The sequence below is a fragment of the Saccopteryx bilineata genome, chromosome 9 (assembly GCF_036850765.1).
Source record: "Saccopteryx bilineata isolate mSacBil1 chromosome 9, mSacBil1_pri_phased_curated, whole genome shotgun sequence".
Taxonomy (NCBI): domain Eukaryota; kingdom Metazoa; phylum Chordata; class Mammalia; order Chiroptera; family Emballonuridae; genus Saccopteryx; species Saccopteryx bilineata.
In genome coordinates, this window is record NC_089498.1 from 90,908,642 (window position 1) to 90,916,014 (window position 7,373).

A 7,373-nucleotide genomic window follows, 5' to 3' on the forward strand; every position below is an offset into this window, starting at 1 on the left:
TGTACATTAAGCACTTATTGTATTGGTGACTATATTTGCTCATTCAGTGTACTGTCTTTTCATTTTGTTGATGGTTTCCTTTACTGTGCAAAAATTTTTTAGTGTGATGTATTTCCAATTGTTCATTTTTATTTGTTTCCCCTGCGGAAGGAGATATATCAGAAAACATATTGCTATGGGAAATTTCCAAAATTTTATTGCCTATATTTTCTTCTAAGATATTATGGTTTGAGTCTAACATTTATGTCTATAATTTATTTTTAGCTCATTCTTGTGTATAGTGTAAGAAGGTGGTCTAGTTTTATTTTTTGCATGTTTCTGTTTAGTTTTCCACCACTATTTATTGAATAGACTCTCTTTACCACATTGTGTATTTTTGTCTCTTTTGTCAAATATTAATTTACTATAAAAGTATGGTTTTACTTCTGGGTTCTCTATTCTGTTTCATTGATCTATGTATCTGTTTTTATGCTAGTACCATGGTTTTGATTATTATAGCTTTGTAGCATAGTTTGATATCAGGTAGTTTGATACCTCTAATTTTGTTCTTCTTTCTCAAAACTTCTTGTGACTATTTGGGGTCTTTTTAAAAAATCTTTTCTTTTTTCTTTATTTTTTTACAGAGACAGAGAGAGAGTCAGAAAGAGGGATAGATAAGGACAGACAGGAACGGAGAGAGATGAGAAGCATCAATCATTAGTTTTTTGTTGCAACACCTTAGTTGCTCATTGATTGCTTTCTCATATGTGCCTTGACTGTGGGGCTACAGCAGACCAAGTAACTCCTTGCTCGAGCCAGCGACCTTGAGTCCAAGCTGGTGAGCTTTGCTCAAACCAGATGAGCCTTCGCTCAAGCTGGCGACCTCGGGGTCTTGAACCTGCATCCCAGTCCAATGCTCTATCCACTGCACCACCTCTTGGTCAGACTATTCGTTGTCTTTTGTGGCTACAAATACATTTTTGGAATATTTGTTCTAGTTCTGTGAAATACGCCATTGGTATCTTGATAGGAATTGTGTTGAATGTATTGACTGCTTTAGGTAGTATGGCTACTTTAATGATGTTAATTCTTTCTATCCATGAACATAGATTATGCTTCCACTTATTTGTATGTTCTTTGCTTTCTTTCTTTAGTGGCTTATAATTTTCTGAGTATACTTCTTTTATATCTCTGGTTAAATTTATTTCTAGGTAGCTTATTTTATTTGAAGCAATTGTGAATGATATTGTTTTCTTAGTTTCATTTTATGATAGTTCATTATTGGTATATAAAAATGGAATTGATTTTTGTATACTTATTTTGTGTCTTGCTGCTTTACCTAATTAATTTGTCAGTTTTAGTAGTATTTTAGTGGAATCTTTAGGGTTCTCTATATACAGTATCATGTCATCTATAAATAATAATTTTACTTCTTCCTTTCCAATTTGGATGCCTTTTATTTCTTCTTCATCTGAATGCTATGGCTAAGACTGGTGAAAGGGGACACCTCTGCCTTGTTCCTGATCTTATGAGAAACACTTGTAGTTTTTGCTCATTGAGTATTATGCTGGCTGAGAGTTTGTCATTTATGGCCCTTATTACATTGAGGTTTGTTTCCTTTATTCCCATTTTGCTGACAGGATTTAACATAAATGGGTATTTAACATAAATGAATCTTACCAAGTGCTTTTTTTTGCATCTATTGATATAATCATGTGGTTTTTCCCCTTCAATTTGTTTTTTGTGGTGTATCACTTTTATTGATTTGCTAATGTTGTACTAACATTGCATCCTTGGAATACATTCCACTTGATCATGATGTATGAGTTGTTTAATGTATTGCCGGATCTGGTTTGCTAATATTTCACTGGAAATTTTGGCATCTATCATGAAGAAACAGGAAATCTGAATAAACTTATTACTGGTAAGGAGATTGAATTTGTAACCCTAAATCTTCTGACAGATAAATGTCCAGGATCTGATGGTACCACAGGTTAAATCTAGCAAACATTTTTTAAAAAGTTAAGGAGAGTGACGTCACGGAAATGGCGCCGTGAGCAGCGCATCTGACAGATCTCCCCAAAATCTCAACAAATTTATCAACTAGAAACAGAAAAATTTATCCTCGGAGCATTCCAGAGTTCCACACAAGCTGAAAGCGAAAGGACTGTTATCACTTGAATCTGAGAGACGAGTCAGAGCAGAGGGGTGGAGGAAGCTAACTACCGCACCTACGTTCATTCAAGCCGAGGAGGGAGTGCGCCTGTGGTGAGTCAGCCCACGGCGTGCAGCTGCCTGCCCACACTCGGGGAGCAGCAGCCTGGGTGCTGCGAGCAGCCGCCCGCATGCGGTGAGGGACCACGCGAGCACGTGCGCCCACGCCCGCGGGCCCGGTGCCGTGGTCCGATCGCAGAGTGAGCTCCCTTGCACCGCCAGCGTCCCCAGCAGCCCGCGCACTGCGAGTGAGAGTCCCCAGCCACCGGTGCCTGGAGCACCCCATTCACGCACGTGCCCTGGGCGTCCCACGCGCCCAGAGCGCCCCACTTGCCCGCACACCCAGGGTGCCTCATTCTCCTGCATGCCCGGTGCACCCCAGCTGCCAGCAGCGGGGCGAGTGGGAGAGGCATCAGGGCTGTCTTTCCTACTCCGGAGATTCTCTCCGTGGGCGGGACACCTCACCCAGCCATTCAAGCTAACAATCAAGCATTGGGGGAGGGGTGCGCAGGCAGCCTGAAATACCTTCTGGAGCACAGCTGCGGATCCAATCACTGAAGTTAGCTTAACCCACGAAATCTGCGCACCCACGGGGCTCTAATTGATAAGATCTCTCTCAGTTCAGCGATCCAAGACAAGAGGCGTGATATTTTTTAGTGCCTCTCACTAAAGGGGCGGGGCAACTTCTGATTGACAGAGCCTCCATATTCAGGGATATACGCTAACAAGAGGGACTTGGCAGATGTTAAGATCTATACAGCAAGCAGCAACTAGTGCTTCTTCTTCCCAGCCAAAACAGGTTACAAAGTGTGGAAAGCCTGGGTTGAGTGGTCCAACTGAATGCTAGGCGCTGAACAGTCACCTTGAGAATAATTGACTCCCAGCCCTGCCTGATTAGGCTGGAGGCTCTGACTGCCAGAGCCTTACCCAGAGCCTTGCGCTGAGTGGGGATAGAGTGGGGGTTTTCCAGCTCTTTGAGCCTCTTACTCCCCAGGCAGAAGCAGTGGCAGCCTCATAGCTGGATCACCAGGCTGCTAATTCAGGAAGGGGAGACAAGGAGAGAGACTCCAGGAAAGCAAACTCTCTCATTGTTGGACCCTGCAAATGCCAACAAGCCTTGACTACCAGCGAAACTAAAGCCAATTATATGACATTTCCATAGAATCCCATCAACTGCAAATCCCTACCTAAGCGTGACACAGGGGCAGAGCCTGGGGTACAGAGTCACCGACCAGGAAGAGGGAGAGAAAAGAAAAAGGAAGAAGTTAACCTCTCAAAATCAAGAAAAATCCACAGACTTTATAACTTGTTCCACTATTTTTTGTTGTTGTTGTTTGTTTCTTTTATCTTATTGCCTTTATTGTTATTATTTCTATTTCCTCCACCTCAGTCCTTTTATTCTCTGCCCATTTATGCTTCCCTTTTCTTGAACTACACTATCCATGAGTGTTACATTTTATTTCTTTTCTTCATCCTCACTCTCCTTTAGGGTTACACTCTGTTAGATTCAAGGAGTACTGACATGCTGGGGCTGCCAAGAGTGTACAAGGTCCCTGTGATGCTGAGAACAAAGAGTTCGGCAACATCCTGCATTGAGTCAGAGACCCTTATCAAAAGTTTATGTTTGAAATTCTCCACTGAGTAATACCCCCCCCCTCGTAACGTAACTGCGCACGATCTCCCTAGCCAATGACTAACAGCCACATCAGCTTCTGTATGATGCTTGCTCATCCTAGATAGCCACCCTATAAAAAGGAGCCATTTTAGAAGCTCGTGGCTGCAGTGCTCCAGTCTCTTCGGAGGCGTGGGTTGCCTGCAGTCCCTGCACAGGTTTGGGGGGCTGCAGTGTTCCCCTGTGTGGGTTACCTGCATCCCTGTGCAGGTTTGGGGGGCTGCAGTGTTCCCCTGTGTGGGTTACCTGCAGTCCCTGAGCAGGTTTGGGGGGCTGCAGTGCTCCCTTGCATGGGTTGCCTGCAGTCCCTGTGCAGGTCTGCAATAAAACTTATAAAATTTACTTTGGGTCTGCTGTAGTCTTCTCACTAGGATGTAACAGATGGAGGCCCCAGTGAGATTGGCCGTGTAAGACCCCTCCTCACAGAGTGGGCTATAGCAGACATTGGTAGCTGGCCAGCCTCCAGCAGTTGCCATTTGGAAACTGAATTTGGCTGATTTGAAACATTTGGAGTCTCGAGACTGTTTGGTAAGAAAGCTTCCTCTTTGAATATTTGGAAACAGAGCTCTGGTTAGAAAAGGGTGTAGTGGAGCAGGCGGGACGCCACCTGATTTCTCCCCACCTGGTCAGTTGGGGAACGCAGGACGCTGCCTTCTCCCTTTGGTTTTGGTTTAGAAGTTTTGTTTGTTTTGTGTGCATATTTGGTTTGTTTGTCTGCTACTGGAATGGCCAACTTAAGAGCAGACTGGCCAAACCAAGGATTGCTAGACCCATAAAAAACACAGAGAGTTTAGCATACTATCACCAGCACCCACCTGCAGGCAGGTGGCACGGTCAATATGCAGCCAGTATAGCAGTAGAGGTAGAGAAAGAAAAGGCAGCCAAGCTGCAGCTAGCTGCAGGAGAAGTGGCAGGCTCCCCTCACAGTTTCAGGCACTTGCCCCTCCCCCTTGGGCACCGGCTCAAGGGCTGAGCCACTGCTTAGTGAGGCAAAAGATAACAGCGCTGTAAGTTAGAGGTTATCATCACCTTGCTACAGCCCCTGCCCTCTTCTGCTTTGGCTCCGGGGAATCCCCACTTCCTATCTGGAGCCAGACCCGAGGAGAAGATTTAGGGAATTACGAACCCTTCTAAACCCACTGCTTTAGGCTTCTTTAAATACAGGATACCCAGTTTTGCTCTCTTAGTCAAGCCCCTCAATGAGATCTTCTGAGCATGGCTTTTAAGGTCTATAATGACCAAGGAAGTAACAGAAAAGGCCAATAAGGCCCAAAAGAAGTCAGGAAATACCAACTTTTGGCTCCAGCGCCCTAAGGCACTTCATAGCATGTCATCAAGGCCCTGCTCCAGAGTGGAAAGAAAGGTCATTGAACTGAAGCCTGCCAGGCTTCCTGGCCCCATCAAGGGACACGTCTGTGCTGTGGAAAGAGGGACATGAGAAGGTAAGCTGCCCCCTTGCTCCATGGAGGGAGGGTTCAGTCTCTTCTAACCCTGCTCCAGCTACCTGTGACCTGACCTTGCCCAGCGTACTGGGAATTGCCACTGAAGGCCGAAGGACATCGTTCAGGAGCCTAAGGTATTTCTTCCAAGTAGCAGATAAACTAATCTCATTTCTTGTAAACACAAGGGCCATCTACTATGCCTTGCTTGAATATTTAAGTTTTATTTATCCCTCAAAGATCTCTACTGTGGGTATTGACAGTCTGGTTTTATTGCTTTATGTTTAGTGTATCCTTTATTTCTCTTATCTCAATGCCCCATGCCTATTATAGGCTGGGACCTGCTGCTAATTCCAGCTAGAAGCAGTAGTCACTCGGACTTAAACTCTAACTGCAAAGTGTAGAAATGTAACACCCTTTCCCTAAGTACTTACAGGTTTTATAGGTTACTCAGAAAACTGCTCAAAGACTGTCCAAGAGGCATTTCTAGCAGTACACCACCCAAGGACTGACTTCCACGAAGACGGGTCCAGACACCATGATCCTGACAACTCCCACTACTGCCAAGGTAGAAGGCATACCCGCCTGGGTCCACCGCAGCCGGCTGAAGCTTGCAGTCCCAGCAGAGACACCTTTGTGGACAGCGAAGACTGACCCCGCCAACCCTTGTAAGCTGACCCTGAGAAGGACAGCATGCCCTGCTTCAGCCACAAACCAGAAGTTAACTGGTCCACGCATGGAGACTTTGGGGAGGGAGGGAAACTAAGGTAAAGGAAAGCCAAGTAAGTCATCTTAAGGTTTGATGCATGTACTGCTATGAGTCATACAGAAAGGGAGTGTAAGTCCCTTGGCTGAGAGAGAAGCTACAAGGTAAATGAAAGTTATGTATGTGCTCATAGCTACCACTATAGAATAATCTGTGAATATTGGTCATGTGTCCAATAGGCTACTTACGAAAAGGACACCTCCAAAAAGCAATCTTTAAAAGAGGATTACTTAGTACTAACTTAGTCTTTGCTGAAGGTTAAGGTTTTTAGGAATTAAGAATTCTGATAAATTAGAAAGGAATTGTATGGTTTTGATAATAGAAGGTATAAGGTGTAGGTACTTTTGAAAAGAAAAGGAAAAGCAAGTTGTTATGAAGGCCAGTTATTCCTGGATAAGAAAGTGCATAAAAGTTGAAAGTTTGTGTAAGTTGCAGAAGGTTTGTGTAAGTTGCAGAAGGTTTGTGTAAGTTGCAGAAGGTTTGTGCAAGTTTTAAGAAGTTAGTACAGAGAAGAAAAATACAAGGCAGAAAGAAATTAGTCCGTAAAGCTTGTAGTACTAAGGGCACACTATCAGCGTGCCAGCACATACTAGGGAGGACCCTTGACCCAATTAGCTTATAGCTACAGCTAAAGTAGAAAATTCTCATGAGCCCCAGCCTTATACCATTCTCTCCACTGATGAAGAATCCAAAAGAGATGGGGGAATGTTAGATTCAAGGAGTACTGACATGCTGGGGCTGCCAAGAGTGTACAAGGTCCCTGTGATGCTGAGAACAAAGAGTTCAGCAACATCCTGCATTGAGTCAGAGACCCTTATCAAAAGTTTATGTTTGAAATTCTCCACTGAGTAATACCCCCCCCCCGTAACTGCGCACGATCTCCCTAGCCAATGACTAACAGCCACATCAGCTTCTGTATGATGCTTGCTCATCCTAGATAGCCACCCTATAAAAAGGAGCCATTTTAGAAGCTCGTGGCTGCAGTGCTCCAGTCTCTTCGGAGGCGTGGGTTGCCTGCAGTCCCTGCACAGGTTTGGGGGGCTGCAGTGTTCCCCTGTGTGGGTTACCTGCTTCCCTGTGCAGGTTTGGGGGGCTGCAGTGTTCCCCTGTGTGGGTTACCTGCAGTCCCTGTGCAGGTCTGCAATAAAACTTATAAAATTTACTTTGGGTCTGCTGTAGTCTTTCTCGCTAGGATGTAACAACTCCAAAACCCTTAACTCTCACTCTCTACTCTTTTGTTTTTTTGTTTTTTTTCTTTTCCTTTTTTTCTTCCTTCGTTTTTCTCTTTTTCTTAATTTTTCCT

At 44.5% G+C, this 7,373-nt stretch overlaps 1 long non-coding RNA gene across 1 annotated transcript; it reads left to right on the forward strand.

Annotated features, from left to right (window-relative positions):
• Positions 1–5,092: 5,092 nt before the first annotated feature.
• LOC136313196 (uncharacterized) lies at positions 5,093–6,671 on the forward strand. The gene is made up of 3 exons (XR_010727108.1): positions 5,093–5,307; positions 5,828–6,071; positions 6,175–6,671. It is a non-coding gene; the product is annotated as an uncharacterized lncRNA (long non-coding RNA).
• Positions 6,672–7,373: the final 702 nt, after the last annotated feature.